The 19,782-nt window shown below is 39.2% G+C and overlaps 1 protein-coding gene across 3 annotated transcripts in view; it reads right to left on the bottom strand.

The window, feature by feature from the left end:
- LOC145978052 (polyamine-transporting ATPase 13A3-like) overlaps nt 1-15,220 on the bottom strand; it is a 104,680-nt gene extending 89,460 nt beyond the window's left edge. For all 3 annotated transcript variants that reach the window (XR_014440650.1, XR_014440651.1, XM_083110458.1), the window contains exon 1: nt 15,127-15,220. The gene's annotated coding sequence lies outside the window, so the exon portion shown is untranslated. The remainder of the gene's footprint in view (nt 1-15,126) is intronic.
- Nucleotides 15,221-19,782: the final 4,562 nt, after the last annotated feature.

Genomic DNA, 19,782 nt, shown 5'->3' on the forward strand with positions numbered 1-19,782 from the left:
AGCAACTTATACATACGTAATTCATTTTTCATATCAACAAGTAACTTCTTCTAACAGCACAAGTGCAATATTATAATAATTTGTAGATAATTTTGAAATTATATAAAGAAATGAAAATTTGTTTAGAGAATTAATATTTCATTATTACGTTTTTTTTGTGAAATTTTGTTTTTAACGATTGTATCTAATCAGTATTTTTCAGGAATTTTGTACCAAATTAAGTCTTTTTGCAAGCTATTTCAGGATTTTTTGAGCCTAATTTAAGGTTTTTAGAACCTATTTTAGGATTTTTAGAGCCTATTTTAGAAACTTAAAAGCACACTTTTTAGAACCTAAAAATCCGAGGCCTAGTTATAAGCTAATGAATATAAATAATTTTATTCCAATTATTATTATTGTTGTATCCTTGGGAAGACTTTTCTGGCACAAAAGGGAAATAAAATAAAACAAATGAATCAATTAATCAATCAAAAACCGAACAAATAATAGCAGGTGCGTGTCCAAGAACATAATTGAGGTGGGGTTTTGACGATGTTATATTTTTTCAAAACATGCACACGGATATGCACATACAAATTTCTATTAAAGTGGGGAAAGGCTCATTTTTGAAATTTAGTATCAGTATTATTATTACGAAATGTCCAGTATCAGTGACGGTGGGTGGGCTGAACTGGTTAGGTTGCTGAAGATTTGTCCTAAATTCCATTTTGTTCCTTTGACATAAATGTTGGGTTTTGTGTTTAAAAATCATTTCAGGTCATTTCTGAGGGCAATCAATACACGAGTTTTTATAGAGACTGATTTGGCCTGTTTTAGTCGAGCGTCTATTCGAAGATAACTGGTTTTTGAGGACTTAATCTGTGAAAATCAAAAATTTGTCGACGTTCATCGCTTTTAATGCCTATTCAGTATTTTTCGGCGCTTTTTGCCTCCCTATTTTAAGAGTTCCTAGTGCCTCGTAAGTCCTTATCCTCCCTTACTTTCGTAAAAACGATGTAAGGACGGGAAGTGTAAATACTGAAATGAACCAAATTGGAAATGTAACAAATTTATTGAAATATTTTGATAAAACAATCAATAATTAACTATTTAGATTTCTTTAAGTGTACAACGATGATAGCAGAAAACGTATTCCGCAGTTTATTTGCGTCCTCATTTGTCCTAACCTTGACAACGAGAGATCACAGTCTAAGACCATTGCTGCATATGCACTTGTTAGATTTGGACCAATCTGAATGAACAGATTATGTAATGCATATTCTTGAAGGGGGGATAGATACTGCTGTTTGTTCTCTGATAAGCTACGAGTGTGACTGTGTAATCGCGCATAACGTGCTCCGATTACGAAAGTTTACTCACAGTTCACTTAGAGTAATGTAAACATTATTTTATTATTTCTATTAAAAATCTGCAGAATAAACTGATATCAAAATCTTATAAACTTAAACAGTCAACGAATTTATTAGTACTGTCTAATTTATACAGCGCCATTTTGCACTGTAAAGCTTTGTAATATTAATGAGAAAAGTTTAAACTTTCAATAAGAAGAATTAAAAAATAATTACAAGAAGTAAGAGAAACATTCTACTTATAAACTATCGAAAAATGTCGATTTAACTGCATCTTGGACAAAGGCGATGTAGGCTATAAGGAAGCGAATTGCAGCATTACTATGTGAGGCTAATGTACACTTTTCTAATCGCGAAGATGAGGATGATGACATGATGAAAGTGGTGAAGGGACACTCACAAAGGACACCTATGCCCGGGCATGTATTCGAACCCGGGATAGCTGACTTCCGTGGCAGAGTGGTTAGCACAGCGCGCTACGACTCCAGGGATCGCGGGATCGAATCCCTGCCTTAGCATGGGTGTTCCTTGTGAGTGTCCCTTCATTACTTTCATCATGTCATCATCCTCATCTTCGCGATTACCCAAAAGTGGCAGAAAATCTAAGTAAGATCAAATCAAGTCGAACCGGGACCCCCTGGTGTCGTAGCGCGATGTGTTAACCACTCCGCCACAGACACGAAAACATTTGGTAAGGCACTCAGTCCCCAGAGGACCCCCTGCTCCCCAATACTGGCATTTAAACCTCGTGACTTGGTTGCAACATTCGAAATCTCCACAGCATCTTCCTTTGTTCGCTGCGACCTCTGACCTTCCCCGTTGCGTCCGTGCGTAGGGCCTGGCTCCGATGACGGAAGGCGAAGAAGTGGAACGGAGAAAGCGAGAGAGGCGAGCAAACAATGCAATAAACATGAAAATTAATTGTTTTCCGACTGATCCAACTAGGAAGATGCAACCTCGAGAATACATTAATGTTTTTACGCGTTTCCTGACTCGGTCGCTTCTCCGTCTGCGGCGCTATTTATCATCGGAGGAGAAGAAAACATTTAAGTGCCTAATGGATTGTAATGAAGACTCTGACGTGCCACGCGCATAATTTAAACGTCTCGTAGTTTTTTTCGGTCGCTGAAACCGCGAAGCAACAATGACAGCTGATGAGCTATTGTTGTGGCATTGTCACCGGGTGGGAAAAGGTGGACTCTAGCCCACATTGTTGCTCATCCAAATTGCAACATGAGACAAATTCAGGATCGTTTAGAATACGGAAATAGAAACAGATAGAGATAGGGAAGCTCACGCCAGAGGAAGATGGAAAATAGAAGAAAGAGAAACAGATAGAGATAGGGAAGCTCACGTCAGAGGAAGATGGAAAATAGAAGAAACAGATAGAGATAGGGAAGCTCACGCCAGAGGAAGATGGAAAATAGAAGAAACAGATAGAGATAGGGAAGCTCATGCCAGAGGAAGATGGAAAATAGAAGAAACAGATAGAGATAGGAAAGCTCATGCCAGAGGAAGATGGAAAATAGAAGAAACAGATAGAGATAGGAAAGCTCACGCCAGAGGAAGATGGAAAATAGAAGAAACAGATAGAGATAGGAAAGCTCACGCCAGAGGAAGATGGAAAATAGAAGAAACAGATAGAGATTGGGAAGCTCACGTCAGAGGAAGATGGAAAATAGAAGAAAGAGATAGAGATAGGGAAGCTCACGTCAGAGGAAGATGGAAAATAGAAGAAACAGATAGAGATAGGGAAGCTCACGTCAGAGGAAGATGGAAAATAGGAGAAACAGATAGAGATAGGGAAGCTCACGTCAGAGGAAGATGGAAAATAGAAGAAAGAGATAGGGAAGCTCACGTCAGAGGAAGATGGAAAATAGAAGGAACAGATAGAGATAGGGAAGCTCACGTCAGAGGAAGATGGAAAATAGAAGAAACAGATAGAGATAGAGATAGGGAAGCTCACGTCAGAGGAAGATGGAAAATAGAAGAAACAGATAGAGATAGGGAAGCTCACGCCAGAGGAAGATACAAAATAGAATAAAGAGAAACAGATAGAGATAGGGAAGCTCACGTCAGAGGAAGATGGAAAATAGAAGAAACAGATAGAGATAGGGAAGCTCACGTCAGAGGAAGATGGAAAATAGAAGAAACAGATAGAGATAGAGATAGAGATAGGGAAGCTCACGTCAGAGGAAGATGGAAAATAGAAGAAACAGATAGAGATAGGGAAGCTCACGTCAGAGGAAGATGGAAAATAGAAGAAAGAGAAACAGATAGAGATAGGGAAGCTCACGTCAGAGGAAGATGGAAAATAGAAGAAACAGATAGAGATAGGGAAGCTCACGCCAGAAAAAGATGGAAAATAGAAGAAACAGATAGAGATAGGGAAGCTCACGTCAGAGGAAGATGGAAAATAGAAGAAAGAGAAACAGATAGATAGGGAAGCTCACGTCAGAGGAAGATGGAAAATAGAAGAAACAGATAGAGATAGGGAAGCTCACGCCAGAGGAAGATAGTAAATAGAATAAAGAGAAACAGATAGAGATAGGGAAGCTCACGTCAGAGGAAGATGGAAAATAGAAGAAACAGATAGAGATAGGGAAGCTCACGTCAGAGGAAGATGGAAAATAGAAGAAACAGATAGAGAGAGGGAAGCTCACGCCAGAAAAAGATGGAAAATAGAAGAAACAGATAGAGATAGGGAAGCTCACGCCAGAGGAAGATGGAAAATAGAAGAAAGAGAAACAGATAGAGATAGGGAAGCTCACGTCAGAGGAAGATGGAAAATAGAAGAAACAGATAGAGATAGGGAAGCTCACGCCAGAGGAAGATAGAAAATAGAATAAAGAGAAACAGATAGAGATAGGGAAGCTCACGTCAGAGGAAGATGGAAAATAGAAGAAACAGATAGAGATAGGGAAGCTCACGTCAGAGGAAGATGGAAAATAGAAGAAACAGATAGAGATAGGGAAGCTCACGTCAGAGGAAGATGGAAAATAGAAGAAAGAGAAACAGATAGAAATAGGGAAGCTCACGCCAAAGGTAGCTGGAAAATAGAAGAAAGAGAAATAGAATAACATATAGGTAGAAAGGAATAGACAAGTTTAGGAATAAAGAGAAAGAGGAAAATAGAGGAAGTAGAGAAACGAAAAAGAAAGAGGGAGATCGAAACAGAGAAGCAAAAGAAAGAGCCAAAAGAAAGAAGGAAAAGAGAAAAACAGATAAGCAGAAGAGAAAATAGATACAAAGAGAGAAGTTAAGGAAGAAAGAGGCAAGATAAAGAGGAAAACAGAAGGTATGAGAGAAAATGAAAGAAAAGAAGGAAGAGATGCTTAGAAATAGAGAAGCTTAAAAGATTGATACTAGAACAAAGAGAAAAAGAAGAAGAAGTATAGAGATATAGGAAAAGACAGATATATTTAGAAAGAAAAGGAGCGAAAAGATAAGAGCACAGAAAAGAAAAACAGAGAGATAGAGAAGCTTAGGAAGTAGAAACAGAAATGATAGTCCAAGAAGATGAAAAATGGAAAATAAAGGAAATAAAGGAAATAGGAAACGAAAAACAGAGAATTTGAAGTAGAAACGGAATGAGAGAACAAGAAGGAAAGAAAGATAGTTGAGACAGAGAGAATTGGAAAGAGAAGAAAAAGATAATCTTAGCAGGAAGGTCCATCGAAATATCTAGCTAAAAATACTTCTACACCATTGAATCCATCAGAACAAAATTCCCTGGTGACACCATTGCAAAGGCAATTTTAGAGACGCTCTGGCCACAAACGTGATAGTCATTATAGTAAATAATATAAATTAGATCACTTTAATATTCCAGGAAAAGAACGAAGGGGAAAAATGAACTGAAAAACTTGAGCGTAAAATGCAGAAACAAGATCAAAATTAATGTTTCATACCATGTTGGTTTCAAAAAATGAATGTCATAAGTAACACAACGTAAACTTCATGACTAAATTTTCCCCCAAGTTTCCAAGATTTCTATTGAATTATGTTTGCAAAACAGAGTAACTATAGGCGTCTCGTGAACGTATGCGTTGCATGCTGCGCATGCGTCAATTGTGGGAAAAAGGACAGCTTGCTCTGCGACGACATTCATGAGCATTTCTACATTCTAATTTCTTCATATATGAGAAGTATTTATTTTACAGGAGAGTGCTCAACTAAGCTTATATTACATTTCTTGGATCTGAAGTGAAAGAAAGTAATAATTCTTTTCACTCAATTGACGCATGCGTCACTTCAGATTCAAGAAATGTAATATAAGCTTAGTTGAGCGCTCTCGTGTAAAATAAATACTTCTCATATATGAAGAAATTAGAATGTGGAAATGCTCATGAATGTCGTCGTAGAGCAAGCTGTCCTTTTTCCCATAATTGACGCATGCGCAGCATGCACCGCATGCGTTCACGAGACGCCTCTGAACTATACTTTACAGAATATTAACAGAATTAAATGTGATAAAATATAGATTAATATTTGTCTGGACAATCACCCATTTCATGTATCAAGTATAAGGATCTGCGCAATATAATAATAATAAATTGACAGAAATAACAGTTTAGTATTGTTAGTTTATAATAAACAAGATAATAGCTTGTTATTATTATTTTATAATAAACAAAAATAACAGTTTATTATTGTTATTTTATAATAGACAAAATAATAGTTCATTATTATTAATTTATAGTAAATAAAATATTTTATTAGATATGTGTTTATAATAAATAATTATAATTAATAATTCTGGTATTCAAATTTATAAGCTATTATTATTGTTATTAGTTTATCATAAACAAAAATAATAGTCTGTCATTTTCCGTACATAATAATAATCAAATAACAATTATTGTTTCTGCTATTAAAATTTATACGAACTGCTTGATCTCGCTTCAAAAATTTCTACCGACTCGGTGGCCCTACAAACAATATTACTAATAATAGAGAAAACTAAAGTTACACAAAGTACACTATGCTCTAAGAGCTCCTTTATATAAACTCTTCATATTACTCCTTTGTATTATGTAATCAGACATTATCACATAGATATTATAAAGTTGATTGATTTATTGATTTAGTGTTTTAAGTGCACTTTATGCACAGTATGGCCAGTATGGCTAATCGGGACTGGACCTACAGTTTAAAGTGGGATCCAAACCACTATGTGCCTCCACCGGGAATCGAACCCGGGACCCCTTGATTAGAAGGCGACGACCCAACACTGCGGATATTATAAAGTAATTGTGCTTTTGTAAGTTGAGATCCAAGCATGGTTTCGATTCGAGAGCTACATTCCTAACGTAATTTCCTCCCATTAAAAATATCTGAAAAATGAAATGACTATGAAGAAAGTCCATGCGAAATATACCCACGGTATATGAGCCAGTCGAGGGAAAGAGCTAGGAAGGAAATCTCGGCGTGGAAATCAACTGCAAGATAAGATTCCGTTAGATGAGTTGCAACGTGGATAATCGTGCGGTGATAAGGCGCAGGAAATTGTTTCCAGCGAGTGATATGAATTAATTGATAGTCATTATGAAAAATCGAATCCCATGTAATGGTAATTTATTTTTGTCGAGAGAAACTCGAGTTGATCTGGAATGAAGTGTCATAGCTTTCTCCCAAGAAATCAAGGAAAGTCCACGCTGTTGGGAGTTACCGTAACATTTACAAGTGTACCGTTAAAATTTAACCGTCAGTATACAAGAACGGGACGCAACCGTTTTTTTTTAAAAAAAAACATTATATATTTATTTAATTAAGTATTTGATTTCACTGCTGAAAAACAGCGTACATGCCTAATACAGCAGTTTGTGATGATATATGACATATACACAATATTACAATTACAAATATATATATATATATATATATATAGTGAGAAAACCAATTTCATTAAAATAATATTTTAATTCGCTATTCTGACACTTTAGGCTAATAGCGAAGATATGGATGGGTGATGATATGAAATTGATTTCACAAAAAGCAGGCTGGGATTCGTACCCGAGACCCCTGGCGTCATAGCACGCTGTGATAACCACGTCACCATGGAGGTCGGAAAAATTAAATTTGAATGTTTGATCCTGCACAAAGAATGATTCTTAGAATCTTTATAAAGTGCATACGGCATAGCCATAGGTGAGTACGTTCATGAACGCGGTACGTTCATGAAATAAATATTGGATTGAATTCTTTGTCGAGTGGACTTTGAAAAGACGATTTAATATAACGTATATTTCTGAATCCAAGACGAGTTTTTTGCCGCAATTTCGTGCCCAGAAGTTTGGGGTCGTCTTGCTTTCGAGGCATTCGATGTGGAGTTTTTCTTTTATCTACTGAACAGAACCCGCTTTATCCTTGAACGTTCGCATGCGCTTTGAGCATTGTTGTGCGATAGCACGTAGTGAGTGTTGTGGCGAACATTTTTTTATCAATTGTTGTAAGACGTTGTAGATTTCACTTTTAAACTTCGTAGTCAAGTGTGATATACCATAAGTTTTGAAAATAGTTTTTCTGTAATCCCTTGTTGAAAAATGGGGGGGGGGGAGTCGTTTTGGATTCGGAGTCGTCTTGCATTGAATGGGGACCAAGGGGGAGGTTAGAACAAATGGGGTGAACAATTATTATCAGAAGTACAAAAGTTAATATAATGCAGAGTATTGGATACAGAAGTAATTACAAAATTATTTTGCCATTTGCATATTAACAGGTCTAGTCAAAACATTGTTTTCTAAAAAAACCTAGTACGGAGGAGAGGGGTATGTAACTATACAACTGGTGCTTTTCTGCAAGTAATGAGTTCGCAACTAGACGGACTAGAGCTAAGCAGACACCACTTTGAACCGATTCCCACAGATACCGATACCAATGCTTGAAAAATTATAACGATTAAAAGTTATTCAAAATATTAATATTAGAGGTTAGTAGTATTAGTATTCTACTCCAATTATAAGTATGAATTTACCAGAGTTTTGATTTAAAATATTAAAAAATTATATCAGAATAGAAAAATATATGTTGTGTTATTACAAAATACGGTTTTCCCACATAATATTGGCAAAAGTTTCAGGATAATTATATTCCGTGAGAGTATCGGGTAGCATTTTTGCAGACCCTACGAACGATCAAAACCACGGGAAAGTATCGAGCAGTATCTGTAAATGAAATCCAACCCATACATTCAGAAACCTATACCACTTCTATCGGCCGATACATAGGCATCTTTATTGGCTCAGCCCTAAAATTGACACATTGAAAAAAGAAACACAGCAAGAAGTAAATAGAACAACAAAGGAAGAAAAATAAATTTTCATTAGTTCTTATTTGCTAAAAGAAATTACGTTGTCTTTGTGAAGCTTCATTGCGTCATTTCGAAGTTTTGTTGAAACAATTTTCAAGATATTGACAGAACGAAACTAGAAGGGGGGCCCGTGCCCCTTTGACCCCATCCTAGCATTGCCACCGATGCACAGTATCGTTAGCGTTAAAGAGCCTCTAGGTTAACAGCCTTGATAATGTCAATCGCGTATCGTGACGATGTATGTATTGCCAGTACGTGCTTTCGAGCGTTCGATCCAGGAGAAATCTTGGAATTAAGTCTTCAAACTCCGAAGAAGTTTTCCTCGGCTACTTTCTTCCATTTCCCTTTTCTCTCGCCAGCTCCTGCCTGCAGCGGGAACAAAGAGGCGCTGACCCCTGACCCCGAGGGTCACCAGGAAGCGAGAGGTCTTCTGCCCGGAGCGTGCTCTGCGACCATCACTAACAAAATGCTTTCCTCCGATAAAGCGCTTCCACCATTTCACGCTATTAAGACCGTGTCCGAAAGATGCAAGACCGTATTTGAAGCGAACATCCTGCGAAAATGGTCTTGCAGTTCAATCTTGAACCTTTGGATTGGAAGCGATAATCTTTGGAATTGCACTTCTACAGCAGCACTTAATACGACCAGCAGATAAAACTAAGAACACATTGTTTTAAACACTTTGCCGCGTTTTCCAGAATTCAACAGCGTGCATCAAACTGGTGAACCAAAAATGACGTCAAATTCGGTGAAATCTGGAATTCTTCTTAATTAAACAAATTAAGAATAGATCCGGAAAGTGCACACATATTCGCGTTTATTAGGGAAGAGTTACTGATAGTGACTAAATCGCAACATTTCATGAATTTTAGGTTCAGTCCCGATTAGCCTATCTGTGCATAAAATGGACACCTCAAACTGGAACCCGAATCTATATTTCTGGCGATAATTTGACCTTTACAACCTGCTAACAATTTCTTAACAACACACGAAAAGAAATTCAGGTAAGTTTCTGTTGATACTTAAAATTTATTAAAGTTTGTTTTTAGTTCTCTTCATGTTCTGATAGGCTAATCGAGACTGGTCCTAGATATTAAAGTGGGATCCGAACTGCTTTAATTACCAACGAATATCGAACCCTGGGCCTTTTGATTACAACGTGAGATTTGTGAAATCAGCTTCGAGTATTCAGAGACACGTGTATGTGTACATCTTGGGAGTGGTGGGACCCCCAGGTGCACGTGTGTATGTCAAAGGAATGAAACCCGTCAGAGGCGTCGCCTGATGGGAAACGTGAGGGGAGCATGGCCACCCCACCTCCTTGCATACACGCATAACTTTCAATTTGCGCTTCCTTCTTTTTACGTTTACACGATTCGCTTTCTCCCTTCTTTCTTTGTCCTCCATGTTTGCTCATCTTCCGGGAGCCTTTGAAGACGGGTCGGGATGGGTCGCAGTGATGCCATCCAATGAGGGAAATCTCTCTTCAAAATTTCCCTTTTAATGCTGTGATTTCTGCAGCTGATGAGCGACTGTTTATTTTTTACTTCGCTTTTCTGCTCCTTTGGCTAAACGCGAAGATGAGGACATAACTGCTGATAGGACAATCGCAAACACACAATGACAGGACACAACACAAGCCGCACCACGGATTATACAGGTTGTGGATAGAGACACCAGAGCCTCGTTAGTCTACATGAATGCAACCCAGGGTATCGTACAGGTAGACATTTGAGTGACTCCAACCACAAAAGGCAATAACCACAGAAATCTATTCCAACAGAAATGGAGGAACAGGAATGTACCTGAGGACATGCCTCCGTCGAAAATTACTTTCAAGTGAAACTTACTATTCCGTGCATGTAATGGTTACACATTGAATGGGTTATTACAAAGAATTGTAAGCATTTGAGTCCACTTTATACACAGTTAGGCTAATCGGGACTGGACCTATAGTTTACTATGAGATCCACAAATCAAGACAGTAACATGGGTTTTGCGAGATTCACTTGATTGTCGAGTGTTTTATGACAAAAAAAATATAGTTACTTAGAATTCTAAAGAGCAAACGAAGTAAGAAAAATCGATGTCTCAAAAATGTGTTTTCATAATTTTAGAACAATGAATGATTCCACAATATCCAAATTTCAAAAATGATATTTTTATCTGAAAGTTACGGGAATGTGCGTGGAAGAGGAGGAGAGTAAAAGTTATAAAAAAAAATGTGCAAATGACTATGTATTTTCTTGTTTAACAAGTAAATTTGAAGTATTTATGCAAAGTTTAATATTAGAAATGAAAAATATATATTTTAAACTGTTTGTTTTAACCATATTTACTATCAATTTCGATATAAGCTATTTTTATAGTTGGTAGCCAGCCCTGTGGTGATCCAGCTTTATCCAGCTCCGTAGCGGAGTGATTAACACAGCGAGATACGACAATAAGGGTTTCTGGTTCGAATTTCATGTAATACATCGATGTTCGTGTTTGTTTGTCCTGAATGAAATTTGTATGAAAACACGTGTAAGAGAATGGCAGGGGACAATTTTCTATCTATGTATCTGCATAAAGTGGTTGTACCCTAGAGGGTAAAATCACCTCCACTTCTGGCTACCTCCGCATGGCATTATGCAGGGTAGAGCTTTTCAATTTTGTGAACCGTCTGAAATTTTCCCTTGGCGGACGAGGATTTCTTTTCGTCTACAAACACTGATCCGTGTCAATCAGCTGCAAAGGATTCGAGAGATGGATGGGAGGGGGAGACAACAACTTTCTCCAGAGACGAGCGCGTATGGCGCATGGCCAGAGGCGATCCCAGTGCTAAATAGCCCATCGCCAGCTCAAGAAGTCCTCTAGCCTTTTCAGGCAAAACGTGTCCTTGTTGGGACAGAAGAATTCCATTATTCCTCACAGCGTGCAGTCAGAAGGGTAAAAAGTCGTAGTCGGAAGTGTTTACACAGCCGATGAGTGCATCATTTAGATGTAACAAGTGGGGAAATAGAAAGGTCGAATATGTCTGCTTTATGAACAGATAGGAATGAATGAAGTATTTTGCTTCGCATTTATGCCACTTTTGGCTAATTTCGAAGATGAGGATGAGCGTCGATATGGTGAAATTGGAAGTCACACACAGGATTATAATGGCCGTGGGTCCAGCCGCTAAAGCAAAATGCAGTTGACATTTGGGTGCCTCCAGAAAGTGTCACCCCCAGTGGCGTACACTGAGTCCAAGATCTGGGCTATCTCACTATGTCGCGTGGTCCTAGGCTATGAATAGAAATACATTTATCAACTCCTAAGAAATCAGGTTGCCAACTCATAGGAAATCAGGTTGCCAATCATAAGAAATCAGGTTGCCAACTCATAAGAAATCAGGTTGCCAACTCATAAGAAATCAGGTTACCAACTCATAGCAAATCAGGTTACCAACTCATAGGAAATCAGGTTGCCAACTCATAGCAAATCAGGTTGCCAACTCATAAGAAATCAGGTTGCCAACCCATAAGAAATCAGGTTGCCAACTCATAGCAAATCAGGTTGCCAACTCATAAGAAATCAGGTTGCCAACTCATAGCAAATCAGGTTGCCAACTCATAGCAAATCAGGTTGCCAACTCATAAGAAATCAGGTTGCCAACTCATAGCAAATCAGGTTGCCAACTCATAGCAAATCAGGTTGCCAACTCATAGGATATCAGGTTGCCAACTCATAAGAAATCAGGTTGCCAACCCCAGAATTAGCATCATCATCCCACTGATATGAATGATAATAGTTACAATTTCTGATTATTCTCTAGACTTCAGGTTTAGCAGATAGTCTAGAATATACGCTCCTGGTCACCCCTTATACACCATGAAGAGATATACTAATCTGGGCTGGACCAAAAATTTAAACTGGGATTACATCAACTATCGCCGGAGAGTTAGGCAACACACACAACGCATTGCGGGAAGCCGGTGCTTCAGCATCTAAGTGTAATAAAGGGACCCAGGGTTTGAGTCCCGGTGGAGGTACAGTTACCTACTATAAAAATGTTACACCTGGATCCTGAAGTACTGCCTTCCCTGCAATGCGTTCTGTGTTACAACTCTACAACGATGAGCCGACTTCAAGAGTAACTTTTCAATGCAAAGTTCTGCTATCGCCGGAGAGTTAGGCATTAGGCAACACACAACGCATTGCAGCGAAGCCAGTATTTCAGGATCTAGGTATCTCATTTTTATTGCCGGTGACTGTACATAAAGTTTAAAAAATAGATACGGATAAAATTTTGACTGATGGAATTTACCGAGCTGTCTTCTCAGTTCTCACGAATGTTGAGAACGTCTGTATTACACTATTTTCCCGAGTATAACAGCGAGTTTTCAAGAAAGCGACAGTTTATTGAGTCAATATTCGATTCCAATCGAACTATCGCGCGATTTAGGGCAAGAGTCTTAATTTCCGTATTTGTAGATCAAAACACAAAACTACTTACGCACTGTTTAACATAAATCGAACAACAAAAGAACTCTTAACTGACATCATTGTTCTTAATGTTTCTACGACGTAGCACAAATCAAAACTTGGTACCCGTTTGTAACATTTAAAAGCGGGCCCCCAAAATGCTCTTGTGTCGGGCTACGTGTGTTAACAGCCTCTCTTGCAATGGTAAATCCACTCGTTACAACCTCCCATTGTATTCATGAACATGTATAGAGTGCATGCTCCTGTGGCCTTTCCTTAACATTACTCTTTGTTTGTCCCATGTACACCTCCATATCCTCAAACTCACTGCTATTCTACATTCAATTGTTTCTTCCTTATTGCTGTGTTTTCTGTTACAACGCGTGTCTTTCCTTTCTTACTTGTTCTTTTCGTTCCGAGCTTTCTCCTGCTTCCGTTGTTTTGATTAAGTTCTTATCTTCCTGTTTCAAGAGTTCTGAGTTTGGAAACAATTGCGCTGCTCGAACGGCTAATGCAGTTACAATCATACCAGCCAAGTGTTTATATTGGTTTTTCTAAAGTCTATTTTTAGCAGCGCCTACATGAAACCCTTGGATTGTGGTGCTATCACTCCCATTACCACTTGTCTCACCAAACACGAACAATCATCAGAATTTTCCAGTTCAATTGGGTTTTTACGTCACTTTTCTACCTCATGGCGATGAAGTTGAATGATGAACTGATGAAATAGCATCAGTATAAACCGGTAAGATTCAGCATTAGGTCTTTGATGACGAAATAATATTAATATAAACAATAATAATAAATAACATCATTATCGTTATTACTACAGTACTCAAAAAATTGTTTCATCGTTTGAAAACATGGCACATATCGTACGTATTCCTGGAGAAGATCCTGCAGAATCCATTGCATGCCATGGCCAGCTTATTCGCCCGACCTCAACTGCATCGAAAATGAATGTAAGTTGCACATGCTCTCTTCATTTTTCAAATTTCAAACAATCTTATAATTTGTTATAACTGTTACAAACCGCAATCAAGGGAAGCTTGGATGATTAGGATTTTCATTGCCACAAATTGTATGTTGTTTGACCTCATATAAAAATCTTATTTGTAGATTTTTGAAAACCCTCTGATGGAATTCGATTAATTGGTAGGAAATGTTGAAGTACTCGCATGGTTTGAAAATTTTTTTGCACTGCGTTTCGAGTCTTTTTTTTCCTTCGGTTATTTTCCTGGAATACTAGGTAACTGAAATGTGTTTATTATATCTGCTTACAATTGATGTCCTGAAGGAGGGGGGGGCACGCACTCCTCTGGGAAAATGATGTCGACCTAAAAGTATATATTTTCACACATATATTTTAGTTTTAGTCACAGTAATTTATGTGGACGTTGCAGGAACATGATAACTTCAAACTGAAGGAGTGTTTTTTTAGGGGCAACACTATCATGAGGGGAACTACACTTCGTTTACCCTCCCTTGAAGAAATACATTGCTCGCCCCTTACTGGAAGAAAACCTTTGAACGTCCATGCTACTCACATTAACATAAACGTAAAGTTTTCTTGCTTTTTCTGTAACCAATGAATGGTCAACTACCAGGGGTGTCGACGACCTGTTTCACCTCTCTTCGCGATGCACGTGCCTTGTTTTTCTATGAATCAATCCCGTATTTTGCTATATTTCCCGATATTCGACGTTTTAAGGTAATCCTGTCCAAAGACCCCTCACTAACCCTGCTTGGTTACGTCACTGATATGACCATCGGCATTGGTTCGAAGCTGTCAGCTGAACTTTGTTCTAACAATCCTGCTCGCCTTGTGAGGTCGTCGAACGACGCGTGAGAATCCATTCCCAACGAATGTCGAGAAACAGTTCCGTTACGATTCCACTCATTTTTAGCACGAACATTACGTTATCTTACGCAAGAAACTGCTTCAGTCGGTTCGCAACTGCATGCAAGACCGTTCGAGACGGAGAGACGTAGAAAGGTTAGGTTTCAACCACTCACCTGATCTTCCCTGCAACAGCCACGGCCCGAACTTCACCTCAAAAAAAGCTTTGATCGACACCACACTTGGACGTCGGTCTCTCTTATCGCTGTCCCAATGACGGATTCCACGAACGCTGCAAAATTGTGATAAGCAGGGAGGATAGAGGGGGATAGCTGATAACGAAGGAGCAAAGGCTGATATTTCCATGCTCTCATAAATTGAATTCAGTCAATTCCTTTATACTTGTAGTACAGTTGACGGCGAAAGCAAGCAAATTTCATTCTCTTTTACATGGGCTTTCAGAGGGGTGCAAGGGGTTACCCTTTCTGAGGATACCGTATGTCAACCTCTTATCGACGTAGTACACCATGGACTGCATTTTGCAGACCAACGGGGCTGTAGCACCTAGACCTGCAGTATGAAGTGTGTTGTGCAGTCCATCTCAACATTTCACCATTTATCCGTAAAATAACCTAAGTAAATCAACCAAACTTCCTCCTCTGCAAAAGTCGACCTACATATGTGCAGGGAAGACGTGTCTACCCTTAGACAACCTCCCCCTCCACTCTTTCCAGTGTTGTTCACTTCGCTCTTTTACCGGTGAAAACATGATAAATATACCACGGATTGCTGACAACCAGAAGCCATATCATATAGTTTAACGAAATTTCTAGCTCATTCTTAACCACTACTCCTATAGGGAAGGTTCTCGGAGATATGACTCTCTGCTATTAGTCTCAAAATTCACTCTTTGTAAGAACGTTTGTTTTAAGCTCACTTTATGCTCGGATAGGCTAATCGATTGATTTGATTTAATTTTTGTTATTTGTCGTCGCTTTTCTGCCAATTTTGGTTAATCTCGACGAAATGGATGGGTGATGATGTGATGAAATTCATGAAGGGACACTCACAAAGTACACCCATGCTCAGGCCGGGATTCGAACCACTGCCGTCGAAGCGAGCTATACTAACCATTTCGCCACGGAGATAGACTAGTCATACAGTGAGTTCAGTGATTCTTATCGTCACAGAAGGATCCGGATTCGAATCCAGGTTAGAAATGTGTATCCCTACATCAATTTCATCTAATCATCGTCGTCATGCTTAGCTTAAAGAGTAAGAAAAAGCAACTTAAAGAAAAGGAAAAATACATATACAAATCCCCACGGCGCACGAGCTGTGGGTTGAACACCATTGGCCTAGAGCCAGAAGGCTTATGTCTCCCCTCCTCTCTGTGGCGTGTGTAAACGCACTCGCTTATGGCGTTTGGCGAGAGACAATACTTGGGAGGCGTGCCTGGGTAAATTATTTTCGCACGGCATTTTCTCCGTCTTCACTTTCGTCCCAGACGTTTTCGGAGGTGCTTCCACCTGGAGGGAGAAAGCGGAGGCCTTTCACTCGTTTCGCACACAACCTGCTGCAAGGAAATTCCTCGGACGACCGCGAAAGTGAATCTTTGCTTACTTAATACCTCACTTAACATTGCCGTCGCACTTAATCAGTATGGCGATCACTCTTTTCACGATCTGTAGGATTGGCATCACCTCGTCTCGTCTCGTGAGGGTAGATGCATGTCTCGTTCTCGGTGTTATCTACGGTATGTCTAAACATAGTGTCTTCCTTGTTCACACCTCGATTCCTAATTTCTTCTTCTTCTCGTCTCGTCTCGTTCTTGTCTCATATTCTAATAATTGTCTCACTCACGACTCGATTCTAATTCATGTATCGTTTTCTAATTTTCTCATTCTCGTTTCCAATATTTGTCTCGTTCTCGTCTCATTTTTCTCGTCTTGAGACTATAAACATTTTTTTAAAAAACGTTCCCATGCTATGAAGCATATATGGGGGCATGTGCGTCACACATTCTTCGATCTAGGCCATATGGAGGTGATATGATCAGCACCACTCTTTAGGGTTACTCCCAGGTACCCATTTATTGGAAGCTGGGTGAGCCCCAGAGCCGCTTCGTGTGGCAGTCAGGTGCTCTACTGACTAGACCATCGCGGCTTCAGAAAGTTATCCATTCAGTTTTACAATTACGTCAGACAGCATGCAAGACCGATTTATAAATAGCTAGCTGATTATCCGGCGTTGCCCGGGTATTTATTTATTCCAATCTTGTATTAGACAGGAAAATAATGAATTCTAACTATAGTGTAAAATGTAACTAACTTTAAATGCGATCGTGAATGTCACCAATTAGCTTAGCGACTCCGAAAACTATGGATTCGACACTAATCTAGGTCATTTGTGGCTTTTTTTTTCACCCCCTCTCACCTCCCATGCCGATAGGTGATGAACGTCGAGTTGAACCGCATTGGGAGTGTCACAAAAACTATGGATTCGATTCGCAACACAGCCTGAATGTTAGACAACCCGAGAAACACTATCGTTGTGCGGATTTCATAGAGTCACGGATGTCTGTTTGTGCGGAATTTAATATCGGTTGTTCTCGATTATTTTTACATGTCACACCTTCCCACCCCACCCCTAGGGATGCCAGGGGTGTCTTACCCCAAAAGATTATTTTCAGATTGCAAGTGATACGTGTACCAAGTTTGGTTGAATTTGCTCCAGGCGTTCGAGAGTTATGCCGGAACAAACAAATATACACCCACCCACACCCACACCCACACATACATCCATTTATATATATATATATATATATATATATATATATAGAGAGAGAGAGAGAGAGAGAGAGAGAGAGAGAGATATTGATAGATAGTTAGATGACACGGCCAATCCTCAATGTGAGTAAGACGAATGGCATGGGCGTCGGGGAGTGGGGTCGAACTGGTTCATCGGTCCCTCCATTCCATGGAAATTGATATAGTTCACATGCGGTTACAAATACAATCAAAAATCGTGTTATTCTTACACTTAATAACACAAATAAAGTTTAGTTAGTATTCGAACAGAATAACTTATGTATAAAATGAGAAATTCCAGCTTCTGTTGCCAGCACGTACAGTTCCCTTTGGTACTCAGCTTTGTTCCCACAGAACAGCCAGCCAACAATGGATCGTTACAGGGAAGAATGGGAGATGAAGGCGTTGCTAATGAATGAAGCTTAAAGACCGAGACGAAGGGAACATTATGTTAATTACAACGTGCGAGCATTTCACATTCATCACTTCTTACAAGCATTTCCTTGCGATTACTTACGGCCATAGGCGCATTCTGGAATTATAAGCGTGGTTCAATGGGTCTTTTCTGCCACCTTTAGCTCAAAGCGATGAGGATGAGTGATGAAATGATCAAATGATGAAATTGATGAAGGAACACTCACAAAGAACACTCATACCCAGGCCGGGATTCGATCCCGGGACCCCTGACACGAGTAAGGTGTTTCCTCTCCTAACGACAATTCATTGTCGCAACCTGGGAAATTCCCTTCCGTTCACAGGACGCAAAAAGTGGTCAGGGAAAATAAACAAAACGGTCCAAGTGAATCCTAATAAGAAGCTTACATCAGGAATCGTTTATCGTAGGGAAAGAATCACACAGTCACACAGAAGCGAGTATAAGGTGGGAGAAAGAGGAAGAATGAGACATAGAGAGAGAGAACTCAAGGAACGAGAAAATAGACAGAAAGGAAGTAAGAAAGAGATACATAGGTAGGAAAAGAAAGAGAGAAAAGATGAAGTAGACAGAGGAAAAAAAGAAAAAGATAGATAGAGAGAGATAGAAAACACAAAGAATAAAAGAGGGAGAGAAAAGTAGAGAGAAAGCGGGAATTGATTAAGTAGAAACAGTAAGATAGGAATAGAGAGTGGGAGAAGAAAAAGAGAGTGACAGAGAGAGCGAGAAAACAGGAAAAAGAGAAAGATGAAAAAGAATGATAGAATGAAAGGGAAAGAGAAAACTATAGGAAAAAGGTGAAAAGCAGAGGAAGGAAGAAGAAAATTAGGTAAATGGAAGGGAATTTGGTAGCAATGACCACCGGAGCAAGCACAGTCTATCTGAAAGGCATTGTCTGAAGATGCTACTAAAAACGGTGATAACAAATTTGACACAATCCCCTTGATGCGAGTATGTCGGATATCTAACTAAAGACTGTGACGTATGAAAGGTAAGTTACTTCACTTCACTGAATAACTACGAATAATCCGTTAATTTCTACCTCCATTAAAGGCTACAACAAATATGAGAAGCAATTTTTAACTGCCACTGTTGGTTATCACAACAATGGGGATTTGGTTTGAGTTGCTGTTTTAAGTCCACTTTTTGCACAGTAAGGCTAATCGAAACTGGACCTGCAGTTTAAAGTGGTATCCGAACCACTTGTGCCTCCTCCGGGTATCGAACCCGGGACCCCTTGATTACAAGGCAATGACGACAACAAAGGGGGTGAATGGTGTTAAGAAGAAATGGATGAAGGGACAATCTCAAACACACATTGACGACATAATACGAGTACGCGGATTATCCTGGCTCTGAATCTAGGCGCCAGAGCCTCGTCAGCCTGCAAAAGGCAGTCCAGGAAGTGCTACGTGAAAGATGGTGCCATCAGATGTCCTTGTGTTATTCAGTTATTTGTTTATCTTTCTATAAGATTTCATTTTAGATGAACATCTGCATTGTTAATCAGATTTTGACTACATGGAGCATAATGTATTGAATTTCAAAGGAGGTTTTGCCTTTTTTCGAATGCACTCTGATGTTTGTTT

This window comes from Lepisma saccharinum, chromosome 24 (genome assembly GCF_977018435.1).
Source record: "Lepisma saccharinum chromosome 24, izLepSacc3.1, whole genome shotgun sequence".
Lineage (NCBI taxonomy): Eukaryota > Metazoa > Arthropoda > Insecta > Zygentoma > Lepismatidae > Lepisma > Lepisma saccharinum.